Source organism: Anabas testudineus, chromosome 11 (genome assembly GCF_900324465.2).
Source record: "Anabas testudineus chromosome 11, fAnaTes1.2, whole genome shotgun sequence".
NCBI lineage: Eukaryota > Metazoa > Chordata > Actinopteri > Anabantiformes > Anabantidae > Anabas > Anabas testudineus.
Genome location: NC_046620.1, coordinates 2,135,386 through 2,156,388, shown reverse-complemented (window position 1 = coordinate 2,156,388; position 21,003 = coordinate 2,135,386). Strand labels below are relative to the sequence as shown.

Genomic DNA, 21,003 nt, shown 5'->3' with positions numbered 1-21,003 from the left:
TCAGTTAGATACAAAGTTTGTTCCGGGAATCGAACTGAATGATTATTTTGATTTTGATTATTTTTGTGAATTTCAAACCTGTAAAACTTAACTCTTTGCTGCTCTCTGGACAGCGTTCTGACTAACGTCTTTTCATTATCATTCATTATTGCTATTTCTTTCTGCAGAGAATAGTGAAACGATGCCCTTTCACAGTTTCAGAGCGCTACAGATGACATCTTTAAAACTGTTGTGAATAATATTCTAAAGTCTATCCTGGTGGACGCGTCTCCTATAATTTACATTTCTAAACACCACAGATATGTGCTAAGGACCATAAATAAAACCAGACTGTGGTTTTATTAACATAATGAGAATATGTTGACAAATCATTAAAATGTTCATGTTTATTTTCTGTTTAAATATTGTTATCATCCATTATTAGTAAGACAGCTTTATTAATGTCTTTTATGGTTGTATGTACCACATGTTTCTCTAACCTTAACCAAACTAAATATCTGACAGCTGAACTTGGGTCTTTGACATCGGTGTGATACCTCTTAGTCAATACACAACTAATATTAATTAAACTTTTAATCTGAAAATGTGAATATTATGCTCATGACAACTTGGTGCTGATATACTGATGAGCAGATATTTTCAGCCAATTTAGTTTTCTTACAACTGAAACACGGCAAATGATGTTGATGGTTGATGTATAATATTAATTAAATTACAATTAATTACATTAATTAATTATTTACAAAAATTTAACAGAAACAAAAGCGATAAATAAAAAAAACATCTGAGGCAGGTTCAGATAAATGAGTGTTGCCTGCAACCAGCTGGGATATTACTGGAAATACTGGGAACCACTATTGTGACTAACATCACGACAGAGGTGAAGTTCTCTTGAGCAAGGCAGCGCTCCCCCCACCCCCCGTAGGGACTTTATGACAAGACAGGCCTGTGGTGTTGCTGGGCCCCCAGGTGTGAACACGAGGAAACATATGAATATCAATGAGGACGCTGATGAAAAAATAGGGGTGAACCGTGCTCAGTGAGCTTTTTCTGGATAAATGAGGGTTTGAAACAAGGTTCAAATTAACGATCCAGACGAGAAAAGGAGGGGGTTCTTCACCAAATCACAGCTCAGGGGGAGAGGAGGATAATCTAAGACGTTTTTTGTCTGATGAGCCCATCAATGCTGCTGGTCACTCATGTGTTGAGTAATCGAGAAACACACACTGCAGGCTTTAATGAGAAAATAACCACATTCTTTCTCTGTTCATGAATAAATATGACTTCTCGGAGATTTAAGAAAAGAAAAATCTAAATAATATAAGCAGCAATAACAAACACAGCATCTGTTTTTGAAGTCCTTCCCTCTAAATATAAGATCTCTGGGAAAAAAGTGACACCTACTTCCACTGGATGATTGATGGCATAAAACAGAAACAAATTTGGAGACTTTTTTAAAGGACGTTCAGTAAATTATATCAAAATGACACATTTCACAGAATGGGGCCTGCATGTATTTTAGGAAGGAAATGCAGACGATCATTTTCATCCTCTGAAAGAGACCTGCAGCGTTTTGGAAATGATCTTTCTTTGGTTGAATCGTGCAAGTGTGATCCGCTGCGTACCATTACAGCTGTGACACGGCAGCCGTCCTCCACCCAATTCTCCACCACAAAATGAAGAAGAGAATATTGATAGTAGTCCGCTGCATATTACAGGTCCCACAGCATACAGTTAGCCAAACTATAAATCATCACTATTGTTATTTTGTGTTACAAGTTTCTTTTTTGTTGTCAAAACAGACCAACAGGAAAGTTCAAACCGTTTTTAGTGCTGACTGTACACACTGTTTTCCACCTGTCCCGTCTCTGGATTATCATTTTGAGCAAGGTCACATATATTTTTTAAGGTCTTCATTCAAATTTTAAGCTCTGGACCAGGGGTGGGTAAACCTGGTCCTTGAGAGTTTTCCAACTATCCCTGCCTTACCCACTGCTCATTACCTGGATCAGGTGTGTTCAGCCAATCAGAAAATATAAGTGCAAGAAGGCTCAAAACAAACCTCAGACCCAGACACTGCAAAAGGCTTTTACCCACAGCATCATATAGCAAAGAACCAGAATGGTTGAAGAAAAAACCAGCTGCAGGTGAACATGGACCTCTACGCAGCCAGGTTGGTGCTAAGACTCCATCTGAATCATTATCTAGACATTAAATGCTCAAAATCAGGATATGAAATGATGATGATATTGCACGGTCCTACTTAGTACTCGAAAGTCAGACTTGGGTCTGTGGTGTGACGGTGTGCTTTATACACCTGCCGTCCACTCCAACCACCTTGTTCTGAATCTGAGTGAAGTTCCTTTAATAAATGCAGCGCTTCATTCGAAACAATGCTTTGCACAGGAATCAAATCCACTCACTGATTGTACTTTCTACTAAAACAGCTGCATAGGAATGTAATTATTAGGGGACAAGATTAGATGTGACCCACCAGCATTTTCTTTTTTTTATTAAAGTTATATTTCAAGCAATTTTAAGATGCCAACTTGGGCTTTAGGCAATCCTTGACTATTTAACCTAAGTTAATCATGAGAATAGATAATCAGCAAATTAGTCAGAACTGAAAGTAACCGTTAGTACAAGCCCTTAACAATATGATTATTTTTAAATTAAGTTATTTTGATGTGTCCGGCACTAAATCTGAGCTCCAGTGAACTGATCTGCTTAAATGAGATTTAAATGAAATTCTTCAAAGTTAAGCTGTGGTGAAACAAAGAGGTGATCACCTCATTTCTAATCCACGGTTTAGTAACAGGTAAAAATCCTAAGTTCTTAATGTAATCAAAAACCATATTAGCTCAATTTAATATGTACAATAAAAACTGATTTGTCTCCTGCTTTATTCTTCCTGCTGGTCTCCCACAATGTGACCTCTCTCTGCAAACCCAACACTAAGAAATAACTCTTCCTCTGAAACCATTTCTCCCTCTGATGAGGCCGTGGGCGGGTCTGAACTTCAGATCGATGTTAAACTGATTGGCCCAGAGGGGAAACTACAGTTACAGCTCAAAAACAAGGCGACATATTTGTCAGTGATTGGTGCGGACAGAGACTTCATCATGTGAGAGACGACATGTTTACTGTTTACCAGACACACGGCTCCCTGCAGCGCTGGATAAAGACGAGCTTTCTATACCACAGACGACAGAAGTGAAGTCTTACTGTTTTATTTGCATGTTCCATTAATATTAATTACTTTACAGAGCTCTCAGCTGACAAGCACGCAACCACAATCCAGCTCGTTTTATCTCATCTGCAAAAATAACTCATTTGCATTTCTCCTCGATTTTATTCTGTCACTGGATTTAAGTTTGATTTTGTCCTGACACAAATGATATTTTAAGAACATGTCATTCAGACCTACAGTGAGTTTAAGTGTGAAATTATCTTCTCTGTTTTCTGGTTTGACCCATGCAGGTTTTCGAAGAAGTCGACGCTGATATTTTTGGACAGAATCTGCTTTTTTGTGCCAGTGTTCAATATTCAAAAATGTGGCCTCCTGCTGCCAAAAATTTCAAACAATTACATGTATTCAGTGTTTCCCGCAGTTATTCTTGGCAGTGTGGAAAAGCCTCTGAAGCTGCATGTAGACCACTCAAACTACATTAACATTAATATGATGGGTGAATATACAATTTTTCACAGTGATTTGATCAAGATCAATATTTTTCCACCAGGACAGAGTCAGGTAATATTTCCCATACAAAGAAAAACAGTATCATGTAGATAAACGATCCAACAGAAGCAGTCACGTAGTATCACATCAGATATGGATGCTTTTAAATCAAACCAAAACCAAATCTAAAGCCAAATAAATTCATTGATATTGTTTTACCTGTCAGGTCTCTACCACAAAAGTGTTGGAGACAGTTTCCGTCCAGCTCCAAACTGTATCCAGAGAAATTGTCTCAGTGAAAGCTAATAAATCAACAGGAACAAGTTATCTTCCAGTGTGTGGAGTATTAATATGCACATATCAAACTCAGATCTGAGCGCTGGGTGACTAATCAATATGACTGTCACTGACTTTGAGCTGATAGCCTTTTCCCCAGTTGGAAACACACCAAGAGAAAACCAGAGCTTTTCAGATTAGCAACAAGAACGTCATCTTCTGGTGCAAGGGCTAAAAAAAACAGTTACAGCAAACGGCCACAAGACAACACAAGTGAAAGTGTGGATGAGATGGACGCAGCTGGACGAATATTTCTATTCATGATCAACCTGCTGATTATTTTCTTAATTAACTGTTTCAGAAAACAGTGAACATCCTCAACGTGATGTCTTCAAATGGTCTCCAAAGACACTCAGTAAATATTCAGCTGACAAAGAATCATGTTTGACGAAGAGAAGCAGCAAATCCTCACATTAGAGAGGCTGGAACCAGTGATTGTTTGGCTTTTTCCAAAAAAAAAAAGATGAATCATCGCAGCTTTTCTTTATTCAGTTTTAACAGAAAAGATAGAATTCTTTATGCAGAACAAGTAGAGGTTTGAATGCTTTTATTCTGATTAAAAGTGTTCATGAGAGCAGAAATAAACACACATGGGTTCCACTTTGGCACTCTATCCTGACAATACACCCGAGGTCAACAACGCAGCGACGCTGACTCGGTGTATTATGTTTAGAGGACGTTTTCATTTCTGCGACCAGTCTTCTCAACTTCAAGAACACTTCATGGTTCCCTCGATTTAGCACACATTGAAGTCTTTTTATATTTCTTCGATACACAATAAAACACAATAACATAATAAAACTGCTAAGACTCACTAAACCGACCGGTGCGGACAAATGGGCGACAAGTTTCGAGTCATTCATCTGGAGATTTAGGGATATTTGGGAGTTGAGACGTGGATAATGATTATTATTAAATCATCTGCTCACTATTTTCTTAGACCATCAATCAGACTCACAGACCAGTCTGCCAGAGCTGATGTATTACTGAGATAAAGGTTTTGGGGCGAGGCTTGCCCTTCTAACCAATCAGCTGCTTGATTAGTGGGTATTGCAGCTTCTCATTTGTCTTAATTTGATATTGATTAATACCTTAAGAGTTCATAGCACCGCAGAACGTAGCAGACAGTAGAAGAGCACAGTTTAGTGAAGCAGAGAGGACTGATGTGTTAAGCTAAAGTTGCATACTGTAGCTATCTTTTTTATTAAACAAAGACAGATTCCACATATTATCTAGAATACTATTATAGTAACAAACATACGTTGCAGGACCTTTCATAGTAGAAAAGCTGTCAGCATTCTCTGGTGGACAGACTTTGTAATGAGTCACTGTTTTAAAATGACGTCAAACCTCGTTTGCAATTTCTCGTTACTTATCAACCAAAATCAATACTAATATATCCACAATAAGCTCTTATCTGTCAGCATATCAGCCAGGTCAATTTATCAATCTGCGTCTAGTAACAAAAAGTGGAATGTCACCTCGTGGTTGGCAGTTTAATCAGGTGTAAAGGTGTAAAAGCTGAATGTGGAAAGATAAAACGGGCAAATCTGGAAAGAAGGGCACCGCTGGAAAACAACTAATTACATTTGAAATAAGTAACCAAGAGTTTAGAGGAATATATTAATATATTGGAGTAGAAAGTCCAAGTTGGGTAGAGTCGTTTTCAAAGCAGGAACAAATATTGGAAAAGATTATTTCCACATAACTTAAAAAAAATTTATTTCACTGTGTGAAACGATAAGTTCCACACAAATGTTGGGCAGCACCATTTTAATTTCTACATGCAAAAAGAAATTCAACAAGGAATCCAAATGAGTGCCAAAATAAAAGCTCTTTTCATGTCCGGGAGTGACAGAGTTAAATCTGGTCAAACGGGGATCCCTGGTGTTCGTGTTCACACACACTTCGCCCCCAAACCTTGAAATCTCCCAGCCGACGTGGAACATGGGTTTGGTCCAACAGCAGCCGTGCAGCTCCAATACAATACAGCAAGTCTGTGTGTGTGTGTGTGTGTGTGTGTGTGTGTGTGGCTTCCCCATGAAGAGCTCCAGCAGCGAGGGAGGGTGGACACCATGACACACACACACACACACATCAGACCATGCTCTCCAGTGACTCACCACACACACAAATCACGGCCACTTCACTCACTCACTCACAACCTGGCACGCTCATACCCTCATTCCAAAACACACACCCACACACACACACACACACACACACACACACACACACACACACACACACACACACACACACACACACACACGCTCACTACAGTATTTCATAAAGCACCAATAGCACAGAAAATGCAAAGTGTGTGTGTGTGTGTGTGTGTGTGTGTGAGTGGGGTTAAAATTGAATTGAATATGTGAATCTGTGTGTGCACGATGCAGCTGTCGTGCATGCTTTCTGCATGTGTGTGAAATAAATAGCAGATTGATAGAGCAACAAAGAGTGTGCCTGATGTTAGTGTGTGTGTGTGTGCTCATTCCGGCTTGTGTAGCTGTCATAAACCCTCATGAATGAATGCCATTGAGGGCAACACAAACCCAGAAAGGGGTCCATTTCAATCGCCACAAATATTTTTTTTTTAAAAAGCATGCACTGAGTTGCAATTTTCAGTAATAAAAACCAATGATGTGAACAAATGGTGAAATAAAAGCTAACTACGGCTGCAGAGAGAGAGAGTGTGTGTGTGTGTGTGTGTGTGTGTGTGTGGAGGGGGGCTGTGGATTGGGGATGACAGGTCAGGTGGCGAACAGCAAATCACAGCTGCACTTCCCTAGGAACCGGCAAAATGTGTGTGTCAAAGAAATAGCAGCGTGTCAGAGCAGGAAGAGGAAAAGCAGGAGTGTGTGTGAGTGTGTGCAGAAGTCTCCATGCGAGGAAGAGAAAGAGCGCGAGAGGATTGTGTGTGTGTGTGTGTGTGTGTGTGTGTGTGTGTGTTGGCGTTTGTGACAAATAAATAGCAGCCAGAGAGCAAGTGAGCGCGCTCTGATTCGGAGACTGGCAGCATGACTGACTGATCCCTGCATCCATATCATAGGATTAAAAAGCCTGACACGGTGGCAATACAATAGCGGCAAAATATGAGACAAAAAAAAGTCGGTCAATGGGAAAGGAAATGTGATTATGAACCAGAACAGGCACGAGGAAGATAATATTTAAAAAAAATAATAATCTGACACACTTTCAAACAAGAGCCATACAGTGCAGCGTCCGGGAGGAGGTGGATGTTAACGCTGTCACCGGGCAGTATAGAGGAAGGAGGAAGAGGAGGAGCGGAGCTGCTGCCAAATCTGAGCTTCTCCAATGATTTCTGAGAGCCAAGACACACTTCAGTCACACTGTCAGGGACGTGACGGAGGGAAAAGCCTGCCCAAATGTAGTTTACACACCTGTTCTCCTAAGCCTGACAGAAACCTTCCTCCTGTACGTCCTTCAGACTAAACATCAAACAGCAGTGAGTCACACGTGGACGCAGACGAAAGCTCAAAACAAAACTGTACGTTTTTATTTATATTTCCTCTGCCTGAGGTCACAGGTCACCAGGCTTCTCCTTTTCTTTTCATTCGATATGACATCAGTACGAATAGCTCGAACCATCTTGAGAGGCGCACCTAATTATTCATGATTTTACGTAACAAGATTTGGGCAGAGAATTAGGTTAGAGAACATGCTGAACTGGATGAACTTGGGGAAGGTAAAAGTTTAATTATAAGCAGAAACATGAGGAAAAAAAAACTCAACTAAAAAATCATTTACTGACAATCCCAGTCTATAAAAATACAACATACCAGTAAAAACACAATCTGGGTCAACTGGGTAAAAACCAGCAAATAACAAAGCATACAGCACTGGTTTTATTATAGAAACGTATAATTATTAAATATGAATCAGTGTGTTTGTGCTAAATAAAAAGTGAAATGAAAACAAACCAGTTTTTCCTCATAAACCATTTTAAAACCACACAGTTCATCTGTTTCCTGATAAAACTGTTTCAAAACTGACTATAATCCACACTGACACTGGTTTTCACATGTAAAACCCTCTAAAAGCAGAACAGACCTCTAGACATCTATGAGAACCAGTAAAGAACCAGTAGAGAACCAGTAAAACAAACAGCAGAGAACCAGTAGAGACCCAGTAGAGAACCAGTAGAAACCAGTAGAGAACCAGTATAAAAACCAATAAAACAAACAGTAGAGAACCAGTAGAAACCCAGTAGAGAACCAGTAGAGAACCAGTATAATAACCAATAAAACAAACAGTAGAAACCCAGTAGAGAACCAGTAGAGAACCAGTATAATAACCAATAAAACAAACAGTAGAGAACCAGTAGAGAACCAGTAGAGAACCAGTAGAGAACCAGTCTGCCATTTACTGGCATCTAACCAGCGTCTGTTCACCAAACAGGCAACCAGTGCGTATCTGTGCCAAACCAACAGTCACCATTAAACCAGTTCAACAACATCTCTCAACTAACTCCTGCGACTCATCTGAACCAGTTCAAGTCGTGAAATGTGGAAATTAAAAGTGTTTTTCTCGGTGAAACTGTTTCATATTCGTCCAGTCTGCGCCTCGTCTGCAGCGCACGCAGCTCCGCACGCAGCTCCGCACGCAGCTCCGCACGCAGCTCCGCCGCGTTTGTGGAGAAACCCGGGCTAAAAAAACGCTCTAACGTTAAAGACACTTCTTTAAAAAGCACAAATCAGGTCCAAGAAGAGCCTGTGGGTGAAACCAGGCTCGGTTTGTGCATTAAAACCAGTTGAAAACAGCCCGTCCGTGTGTTTCCACACAGCCCGCTGACGGCGGCTTCACCTCAGATGACCCAGGCAGCCAGACTGGCTGTCTGCTAGCTAGCCCCGTTTGAACCGACACGCAGCGGGCACAACAACACGGGCAGCGCCGCTGTCCGCGGACACACGGACGGGACAGAACGCACCGGGATCACGTTGTGCCTGGCTCGGTGGAGTGACGCTGACTCGGAGGGAAACAAGGGGGGAGAGGGAGCCAGCCAAAACAAACCCCCTTCCCGACATGAAAGCAGCACATCCAGAGACGGGCAGCCACGTTTCGTGCTGCTGCGAGCGGGGACAGGCTAAAGCTAAAGCGGCTAGCCGCGCCGGGCTGCCCGTCATTAGCGGGGCTAACGGGCTAACGGCTAGCTCCGGGCTAATAAATTATAATGTGCACTTTCACCGGGGGTGGAGGAGGTGGAGGAGGTGGAGGGGGGACGGTAAAAGTTGGCTACCACAAAAAAAAAAAAAAAAAAAAAAAAAAAAGAGAGAGGACCGAGAGAACCGGATGACATTCACTTGTCTCCAACTAATAGAACCACAGAACTAAAGTTGTCTGACAGCCGGTGTCCGACCGCTGTCATCCCGGTTCGCTGCTCCGGAGGTTTGCGGGGTGGTAGCGAGGTGATTCCCACTCTGGGAGCCGGTGATGGACGCACGGACGGACGGACGGTCGCTAGCAGCCGCCGCCGCCGCCGCCGCCGCCGCCGCCGCAGCAGCCTGGGCAGACACACAGCCAGGCGGCTAGTCTGGCTGCAACCAAGCCGCTTTAATAACTTCACTTTTGCGGTCACTTTGGTTCAAATTTCTGTCCAGGAGTTAAAAAAATAAGAAGTTTCCCGTGTGTCCTACCTGTGTGGAGGCTCCGGCTGCAGTGTGCGACAGGCTGGAAGTTGATTATTCCCAGATATGATCCAGAGTGGTGCGGTGCGGGGCGCATATAGCTAGCGCTGGGTACAGTAAAGATTGTAGCATAGCTAACCTAAAGACAACAGTAGAGGAGAAAAAAAGCCTCCTCGTTGCTCATAGGGGGGATCGACGACAAAAACCACATGATCTTTTACGTCAGCATATATTTGCATAGGATGCCAAATTTATGTTTGGCGTCCAGGTGACGTGAAAATGTACAGAAAAGTTGGAGCACGGCTCCGCCGGACGCTGGCACGGACACCGGGGCTGTGGTGGAGAGGCGCAGGCATGTTGCAGCCATGCACCCCTGCGCTCGTCCTGCAGCCGCGATCCGCTCCGGTGTGCGGTTTCACGACTTCCAGCGTGTGTGGCTTCGACCAAACCTCACCGTAACTGCGTTGTGCATGGACGGTGGAACTTGTTGGACACCTGTGGTGCTTTATATGGACTTTATCATCACTTTAGAGCATGCACGGCCACTTTTATCTGCAGCTGCTCCTGCACTGTGCTGCCACTGAAGCAGACCTGAAGGCATTTTCTGTTTTGCTCTAATGTAAACTTCATTGTTTTTCATGTCGTTTTTACAGCAGCATGACTGTGAAGCATCATTTACTGAGAAACACACGTTTGCACAGATCAGTCAGTCACAGGTGATGTCAGTAAAAGTAAAAGTTGTGATGACGAACAGTGTAAAATGTTCATTTCTACTAACACCTGTTTGATTGTGTCCTGACCTGAGAAGCAGCAGCAACAGTTCTGCTGCTGCAGCATCGCAGCCTGTGAGCAGCCCACCTCCAGTCCGCCTCCAAACAAACACATAAAGCGGTTCTGAAGGGAAAGAAAGTGTGGGAGTGGAAATAAAGTTTGTGCGTTCATCAGACGGCTGTCTGCATTTCATCAGGCTCATGTATTTTTGATAAATGGGCTTGTTGTAGTTGAACAGATGCAATAAATGGAGGAACGTCCCCTCACGCTTCTGTGAAAACATGACAGAGAGCAGCATCTACAGGCTGATCTGAGAGCTGCACACACACTGAACGTCCTCTATTTACTAGAATACAGTTTTATTTTATGAGTGGTTTCAAGATAATTAGAGGGATCTTTCTGATTTAATGATCTTTAACCTCTGTGTGTCCACACAGGATGTTAGGAAAAGTCTTTTTATGATCTTAGTCCTGTTAAAATATGAATTTTAAGGTGTAAACAATATTTAAAAATCAGAATCTCTTTAATTATTGTGTGTTTTCTAATGTGTTAGTATGTATCTTACTGTATTACTAAATATTTCTCATGTGCACAGTTACTTTAGTTTATTTTGCTGTTCACATCGTGGGATCTCGTTCTCTAATTTTATTTCCACTAACGTGCACAAAGATGTTACAGATCAAATGGGATTGATTTTATTTATTGTGCTGCAGCAGGCGGCGGCGGTTTGATTCACATCCTCCATTTCCAGGACAGTTTAATGTTGTTTCTATCTATGGTTTTATCCTTGTGGGATGTTTGTTTCCTATGCCTTGGTAATCAGCTTTGGTTAATTAGGATGGGAACAATGTAATTTCCATGTTTTTGTAGATTTAGTTCAATTGAACCCTCAGCACAGGACCACGCAGCTCTCCAGCTGTTTTCATATTATCTCCAGTAAATGCACCACATACTGACATGACCTGACACGGTTTGCTTTTTCCCCAAACGACTGTTCAAATCACATATATCAGCCAGTTTGTTAATTGACCCTCCTTCTGCAGCTGCAGGTTTCCATCCTCGGTACCAGACACCTGCGGCTGCCTACCAGCCAGGACTTTCTCCAAAGTCAATTCACTCAAGAAGCTGCTTCTTTTATAACTATCAGGAAAAGCACAGTACGTTGGTGTTCAGCTGTGTCATATTTAGGGACAAGCTGATGAAAATAATTCAGGCCCTTTGAAACAGGGTCGACGCCTCATCCCGAGCCATCTTTGCAGAAGAGTTTTCTGCAATTGGAAGCTTTTGCCAGCGTCTCCAGAATACACAATCAGGTAATGTTGCCAGGCAAAAGTGCCAGCTCTAGCCAATAAGCAGAGTTTTGGCCAACATTGCTTAGCAACAAAAGTTAAAAACTGAACCACTCAAGGCTTAAAATAGTCTTTAAAATAGTAATCAAGAGCCATCAGTGTCACAAATTTCTGCAGACAAAAAGCTTTGGAGGCAACAGCTGCCCAGCTGAGAAACAACAAAGTGACAAGAAAAAGTTTGTCTCTGGTTCATCTCGTGCCCGACAAAAGGCAAAAGTGGCGTCTACATTAGTCAACAACAACCAAACGTCTAGTTTCTGATCTCTACACAATGATTAAAGAGCAGCGGTTCCCTGAATACGACTATGAAACGTCCCTACATAAAAACAGCTACGGACACGATGCAGCTTCGCTTCTTTCTATTGTTAGTCGGAGTCTTTTTGTGGTGTTTCCTTGTGTCTCTGTGGACATTTACATGTCCCTATTGTCATTTTGTGTTTTAGTCATTTTGCTTTTCTACATTAGACGTTTGTGTCTTTCTGCTTCTCTTCGTTTTGTGTTTGTTATTTTTTCTCTTTACAGTGTTATTGCATGTATTTGTGGTTTTTTTATGTCTGTGTTGTGTCTTTTCTTGTCCCTCTGACACTTTTTCTGTCTCTTTTCGTCGTTTTGAATCTCTCCATTGTCCCTTTTCAGTGATGTTTTGTCTCGTTGTGGTCATTTCAGTTCTGTGTTGTGTTTCTTTGTCGTCATCTTACAGCTCTTTATGACTTTTGCTGCTCTGTTTCCTTTGTTCATCTTTTTCTGGTCATTTTTTGCATTATTAATTGTCACGCCTCTCTGTTTTCGGAGCCTTTTGAATTGGGTTTGCATCTCTGTAATTGTTTTGTGTGTCCTTGCAATTGTGTGATTGACTATAAAACAAGAAATGTCCCTCACGTCCCTCACTGATGATATATTTAAAACAGTGATCTCTCACACAGTGAACTGAGGACATTTAACTTTGGTGCCCTAGAAAGAAAACCTCAGCTGAATCAAACTATAGGAACCACCCTTTTTTTAAATTCACGTTCACTCACTAACCAGGTGGCCATTTGAATTTTGCGGTCCGCAACAAAACAGGAAAATGTTCGACGCACCCTGTGAGAGAATTTGCATATTACTGTGGTTAGAAAAAAATCATGTGTCTGGAAAAAGGGACATAATAAAAAAGGGTATCAGAAGCACAGCTGAGGCTTTTAGCAGGTTTTCAATCACACAGCAGTCATGAAAGTCAAAATATAACTGATGTAAACCTTCAAATTGCAAATGGAATAACTAAAAATCAGCACTGCAGCCTGCAGTCGTGTGGTTTTTCTGATGCTGTGAGTTTTCTTTTTTGTCTCATGACAGGAGTGTGTGCAGCTGCCGGCCGCCTTCCCACAATTAATCAAATGAAACTGCCTGAAAAGGAAAAATAAAAGTCATTATTTGGTGCCACAGTTCAGCACACTGTGTGGAGGAGCTGCAGGTGCCTTTAACTACTGTTTTTATGGTCGAAAACCAGAAATATTTGCAGCTGCATCTGTAAAATTACAACAGTACGGTTTTACAAAGTGGCTGTGGATTTTATATCACATCATATAAACTAATAACAACACCAGTTAAAACACGTGGCACCGAAGTCTTTGGATGTTCTTCTGGTGAACCCACCACCAGGACAGGTGGTGACCCAACATCCAGAAACTGTGTCTAAATACGAACAGGCTGCACTCTGAGAAAGTTTTTTAGCAAATACCTTAACAGACTCGGAGATGATGCAGTTGTTGATCAGTAACAATGGCTCAGCAAGACCTCTTCTTCCTGCCAGAACCTGATCTGATGTCAGGTTTGGAACAAGTACTAAGTTTACTGGTAAACCCACGGGGAACGAGATCTTAAATAAAACTGATCCACCATCTAAAAGGTTTGTAAGATCGACAAACACATTTGAACCTGCCTCCACTAACACCTTTTTATTTTTGTAACATCTCGGTGAACAAACCAAATGTCCTTCATGAAACTGTCTTTAATAGTGCTCCTGTTTCCTCATTATGTCTCACACATTGCCATGACAGCAGGCTTTTCACCCGGCCTTGCCACGGTTCTGCAGGCTTGAAGCACGTCCAGGAGGAGCCAGGAGTTGTACTACCGACCCTGCGGCTCTTGGAGCTGACTGATCCACAGCTGCCCTAAAGGTAAAGCTGAGCTCGCGGTGAACGTCAGAACCTAGTTGTAACTTTTTATCACCTCAACACAACCGGATGTGTTTTGCTGTTGTATTCAGATAAAAGTGAAACTACAAACCAGAAACCAGAGAATTACTACAGCGCAGTGATGCTGCACATGCACGAGACTCCACAGCACCACTGACTAAGAGGATAAATATGTTTATAACATCTCATTAGAGTTTTTTTGACATGAAAGGAGAACATTTGGACAAATGACGAGCAAATGGATTTTTCTCTGAATGATGCACAGATGAATCCACAAATACGTGACTGTGACCTTGACCTTTGTCCACGTTGACAGAGGTAGTTATTATTATTTTTAAACTGATTCCATTTGACTTCACCTCTACTGCAGACTGACTGTACCAGTGTCTGGACACTGCAGCTCCCTCAGAGCAAGGTGTTGTGCATATCCATGGAGGTTAGGAGCCCTGGCTCGGAGCCTTGGTGACAGTGCCGCACTGCTCACTTTGACTTTGTGTCTCGCCCAGAAAGTCAAAACTCTTTCAGAGGGATCTGAGCCAAAACAGCAGCGAGTCTTTGTTTTACAAAATGCTGAACTCTCCAGCTCCAGACTGAGATACTCAAAGTCACCTGCACCGTGCAAAAACGCTGCTTCACTAGTTTATTCCTGTGCCGGCTCTCACAGTATACAGACACTCATCTTATGTAGGTGTTTTCTCAGAAACCTTTTCAGTTTTATGATGAAAAATACAAAAGAGCTCTTCAGCTATTCACTCAGTTCCTTCTAATCAAAACCCAGTGAGACCTTGAATTGAGTCCAAATGATATCAGATCAGGTCAGGTACCATCCTATTGTATGAAGTGTTTTAATGTGTCATGTCTGAGGCAGACACAGAGTCAAGTGCAGACAAACACACATGCACTGCTGCTGTTTCTGACTCCGGCTGCTTGTTAATCGGTGAAACTTCTTGTTGCATTTTTTTTTTCATTTTTGTTTTATTAATTTATGCATGTTGGTTTTTAAAGTGACTTGTTTCAGGCGGAGAGCTCTGACACCCAGTGGCAAGAGGTGGAGAGGTGGTGAACAACAGCGGGTCTTTGCAGAGACAGGGCCTGCACTGCAGCTCATGAGACGTCCCTGCTTTACTTTGCTTCTTCTACTTCTTCTTCTGTGGTGCTCATTAGTAAATCACCTGCCTCAGTCTGGTGCTCCACGCTCCTCCTTGATCCTCCATTCATCACGAGGAGGAGGACGAGAGTGGAGCGCTGTCTGGACACATTTCCATACGAATGAACCGAGCATTTATTATTAACACACACGACCTCTGCTGCAGCGTGTGAGTGTCAATAATTACAAACATCAGCGACTCTGCACAGTATCAGTGTTCTCCAGTGTGTGTGTGAGCAGCAGTTTATCAGATTTTGCGAGGGTGATTGTCCCAACTTGTTTACACACGACCCGTCTTGTGAGCTTATGATGCAGAGAGAGCGAGAGGGAGAGTTTTCTGCTCCAGTGCCTCGTCTCTGTTTAGTTCTTTATGCGTTTATTCAGATTCAGAGGAGAAGCTGAGCTGCTTCACCTGCTCTGCATAATAACATCCAGCTCAAACCTTTGGGCTCATTTACACACAGATGAGTGTTTGTAAAGCTACAGTATCTGTACACAGAGGTGAGGGGCAGCGGTTGGTCTGTGGAGACATCTGGGTGTGAAATGAACTGGTCCAGTCTGGCTTTGAAGGACTTTTTGTCACATTTGCATTCGTCTTTTCTTACGTTAGCACCATGTCCTTGCTGAGATTAGGGACAGATGAATGTTAGCAGGTGTTGAGAAGCAGTACGAAGCTTTTAGTGTCTCCAGAGGGAGCTGTGTGAAGTCTGATTAAAGTCTTAAAGCGTTGTCTCCTGAGTCAGTCTGAACAGAATCGTTCTGAAATGTTAATCAATCTCAGGTGAAGTTAGAGAACGGTGAGCTGACCAGACCTCTGTAGTTCTTCCTCATGTGTCCTGCGGTTTGCAGACATGTTGCACTGTGGGTAACGTAATGACAGTGAAGTATAACATTTATAAAAAGACAAAGTCTCTGGTGCTACTGCGTCAGTGGGAGCCTGAGACTGAAAGCTGCAATTAAGATCAAAACTCAGAAGGATTCTTATCATGAGACTGAATGAATTCAAATGATTTGCTTTTGACCCTGAAATGACCTCTCACAGTGCACAGTGACGTGCACAGAGACACTTTTTAACCATCAGACAATTTGTCTGATGGTTAAATAGAATGACGGTACTGAGCTAAACGTCTTCATCACACTCACAAAGTCTCTGTGTTGTGGTTGATGAACAAGGAGAAAGATTTTCTCTTGCATGTCTCTGATGTTTACATCATTTCTCAGTCATAAAGCTAAAATGGAGGTTGAACCATCTGCTGATATTAAAGGCTCACGTCTGATCCTTCAGATGTTTCCGCTCTTACGATACATTATTTTATTTCATGTGTCAGACGGATACGACGCAGCTCTTTCTTTGGATTCTGATGTTGTTTCAAATCATGTGAACCTGATCCAGTGATTTAATTTACTTTGGCAGATTTTCACCTAAATGTGAACCACGCGTGTCAGATTAAAGATTCTCTGTGGTTTGAAATATCACACACGACGTCTCATTTAGAAGTCAGGCTCATTAGGATGATTGTTACACTATAAATGTACATGAACGTGTCTTTGTGGCATCTGGCAGATACAGCAACTTACAGAACTTACTGCATTCAGATGATTTTCACACACAGTCTCTTCTACATGCATCTTCATTTGATGTAGGCCCGGATGCATGTTTATGCTCTTTTTCACTGACATTAACAGTATTGTCTCATATTTATTTTAATTATAACATAATAATACATAATTGGAAAGTTTTGACATATAAAGTGAAGAAGAGGGAATAAAATCGGCGGCGTTTCTGGGTCAGAAATCAAATTGCAGCTCATCTGTCGAAGTGGCTGTAAGAGTTTTGTCACAATCACTTGTTATAATTATGTCTGTGCTGCAGGTTTCGACTAAGCAGCACTGCGGCAGCAGAAAACACTGTCACAGAAGGTTTCAAAGTCATTAGGAAGGAAATTTGTTAAATAAAATCACAAGACTCTAATCAAGTACATGTGGAAACGACAATAAATTCTACCTTGACCTTTAGCTATTGCTGTGTTTGATGTCAGTAGGACTGAAAGGCCTGTGAATATTCAATTTAAAGAGAAACTGTCCTGAACAGCAGTTTGTGTTTACCCACGTGCAAGCGGTCTCGTTTATCTAGTACAAAAAGAGCTTGTCCATTATCATCAGCGGTCTTGTTTAAATTACTTAATTGAATTGGTTTATTTACTGAACATTCTTAGTTATTCAGTAAACTTAAAGCATTAACTCTTCAAACATTTGTGAAACTAAACCTTGACACATCTCAAACTCGATTTAGTGTTTAGTTGAAGTAGCTTGAAAATCTAAAACTAAGATATTTTCACTGAGTTATTCAAAACTGTTCCATGAACTTATTTACAGTTCACTCACACATTCACTGAAGCTCGTAAATAATGTAAAGACGCACGAGTGACTTGTTAAAAAAACATAAGTTTCTGTTTCCTCACTGATTACCTGCAGCAGGACAGGTGGGGTTGGGTGTCGACATACATGTGCCACAGTGTGCACGGTGCATTCAAGTAAGACCTGAAAATTTTATGTCGGACTCATTCATTAATTCTTTAGTTTATTGCATTACTAAGAATTCCCAAAAAATACATACATTTAATTTGATAAATTGAACAGCAGTCGTCTACCAATCATGGGATCGGTGGTTCGATTCAAGTTGAAGTATCTTTGGGCAAGATACTGAACCCCAAGTTATGAATATGTCCGAGTCATCAGGGAAGACAAAATGCATTGATGGATTAACCTGGTCATTCAGTACTGCAGCAGCCCCAGATCATAGCACTGCCCCCACAGGCTTTTACAGTAGACACTAGACATGATGGGTGCATCACTTCACTGACTCTCTTCTTACCCTGATGCTCCCATGTGTCTTCAGACATGGTTGTTTAAGAAATGAGAAGCTTCTCACTGCATCAGTTCGGGTTAAAAAACTTGCTGGCAGCTGAAACATGATCATCCATGCAGTAATTATCTGATGGGACGCTCTTGGTGGTGACTTTTTATGCAAACATTCAGATTATCAACATTCATTTCTCATGTCTCACTGTTTCCACACGAGGGCAGTGTTTAGTCACAGTGGAGATGGAGCTGCACGTCCACTTGAGGCAGTTTTTTAGCTCCTCTCTGCTCCACTGAGCTCTGCTTAGAGTAAAGGTTCAAAGGTCACTGCAAGAAGAATGGAAGAATGGAGAGAGGTCAAATAAAAGTAAAACCTCAGAACTGATGAATCAGAAAAAAACCTTGAACCCACTATTTTTCTAAATAAAAAGAAAGTAATGATGCACTTTACATTTGTTCTCTTCAAACACTGTAATTCTAATAAAATCGAACAAAGAGAACAAACACATTATCATTTAAATCCTGCTTTAACTGTAGAGCTTATTATAATCAACCTCACCAGAACTAAAGAGCTGTAATTACTGTATTTAACCACTCTGAGCTCTTATGATGATGACAGGCTATCATGAGTGTCTCCCTACAAACCACTACAACTCAAGAACAGGGACAGCTGGTGTCTCTGATCTGTTTTTAAAAGTGCACTCAGTTGTGCTTTAAAGTCTTTTTTGCATTAAATAACCATCAAACAACAATAGTAGATTGGAAGTTTTGCAGAGACTGACGCCGTCCTGGCTGCAAAAGTGATTGATGTGTGAATAGAGACTGATGTGTAGTGGAAACACTGTCATCTCATCTGCTGTGCACTCGCTCCACACTTTATTTTGTTTGGTGGATAGGGAAGTAATGTAGCTGATGTTTGCTGGTCATCAAACCAAATCACTGCACATTCAGTGTGAGCTTGTGACTGGAAGGCTGCTGGTTCAGTCCCTGGACTACCTTGTTACATTTCACCAATTGTGTACTTTTATGTTTGTAATGGAGTATTTTGAAGTATTGAGTACTTCTTCCACTACTGCAGCCTGCACAGGTCAAAACATAGCAGTAGATAATTATTCATGCTCACAGGCACCTAAGGGAAAGATTTGCAGCCTCGGATCAGGAACCTTGGGCTGCACAGAGATTTGTTTCACCTGAGGTGCAGATTGTGACTGAGCAGGTACAAAGCAGAACGATTCAACTCATTTCTATTCACCTTCTCTTCTTCCTCTTTCACTAATTCGCTCTTCGTCTACTACACTGGTTCTTAACCAGAGTTAAGGTCTTGTGCATCATCCATCCACTATGTGAACTGTTTATCCTGTTAAAGGTCACATGGGGCCCCGGAGAAACATGTTGAGATCACATTGTACATACAAATTTAACTGTCAGACACAAAGACGTAGACATGAATTCACGCTACAGCACATTTTCCAAACAAAGGCAGCGCTGTAGGAGTTGGAAGTGTACCAGCTTGAGACCACACTCCACTTTAGCAATGAATAGAAGCAGAAAGAAAACTGAGAGGAACCAGATAACACAAAATAACAGAATAGAGGCTGGAGTTCCCACTACGGTCTGAGCTGTTTGTGCTGAATGGACTTCATGGTGGGAATAAGCTGGAGTGAAAATCTGTTTCATGGTTATTATCCACACTCTGTGGATCCCAGAAGAGATCCTATTATTCCCATAATTAGTAAAAACTCCCAAAATAAATGTAAAGAACTTACTGTGTGATGTTCCTCAGTTAAAACATCAAATTAAGATGGAAAAGCAGAGTAACTAATTAGCTGCAGTACAAACAGTCCTCATATAAAGCAGCAGCTCAGATGCTGAATGTTGCTGATGTGACGCAGGAGAAAATTGAATTTCCTGCTGTGGTTTCACTCTACAAACGTGAATGAATCACACTCACCAACTATTTCTGCTCATTTTACACATAAGAGGCTCCTGAACCCGCTGAGCTCGACAACGGAGGAGGCACTCTGCACTGCTTCTACTTCCTGTTAACACACACACACACACACACACACACACACACACACACACACACACACACACACACACAGATCCACTCACGTCAATACAAAAATGTGTGTGTCTGAAAATTACCACTTCCTGCACAACACACACACACACACACTTCCCCACACATGTCAAAACAAAACTGCGTGTTTCTGAAAATAACCACTTCCTGTCAACACACACACACAACATGAAAACCATAAAAAGAGATCTTCATGTGTGTGTGCTGCTGCAGCACTGACGTCTCACAGCCTGGGATTCAAACTACCCACTAAAAGTACCTGATGGTCTGAATCCTGACTTTATTATTATTAGTTTTATTCACGATGCACTGACGTATGAAACGTCAGCTCAGTTACAGCTTCCTGATTTGACTCAAACCACAAGATGAAGCTGAGTAACATCAACTCTCTGTGGGTTCAAAAAATAACACGTTTGAATGGTCAAAAGCTTGAATGAGAAAGACGTTTGTGCTGTTAATTCACACAAAACAGAAAGAAAACGTGTAAAAATACCGTTCACTGAACAACAGGTGAGTAAATCCTCTCAGATTCTGGTACATGATCAAACAAACAGTAAACTACAGAATACATGTCGAGTGATAGTCGTCCTAACGCTATCACCTGTGTTCACAGTAAGTATCAGTTAGTCCCATGTTTCAGAGTCCATTATTGTTTCTGTCCTGAAGAACCTTCATCCTTAATGACCTCAGTAGTGACAAAGTGCTTTAAAAGACCAGTACGAGACTTCATTTCCTCACCACCGGCTTCCTGCATGTGCAGCTTCAGGATCCTGCTCCACTTCGTTTTAATTCAACCTCACAGTTGAGTCACGTCGCCTGCTGAGGGTCAGCCTTACATTTACCAAACACACACAGACAACAGCACCAGTTGTACTTGAGTTTTATTGTTTTGAGAAAGTCAATACCAAGTAAAAAATAAATTACTTTGATTTCTTTTAACATCCTGGTCAGAGG

The 21,003-nt window shown here is 41.6% G+C and overlaps 1 protein-coding gene across 2 annotated transcripts in view; it reads right to left on the bottom strand.

Moving 5' to 3' along the window:
* LOC113153474 (zinc fingers and homeoboxes protein 2-like) overlaps positions 1–10,272 on the bottom strand; it is a 103,386-nt gene extending 93,114 nt beyond the window's left edge. For both annotated transcript variants that reach the window (XM_026347121.2, XM_026347120.2), the window contains exon 1: positions 9,673–10,272. The gene's annotated coding sequence lies outside the window, so the exon portion shown is untranslated. The remainder of the gene's footprint in view (positions 1–9,672) is intronic.
* Between the last annotated feature and the right edge of the window lie 10,731 nt (positions 10,273–21,003).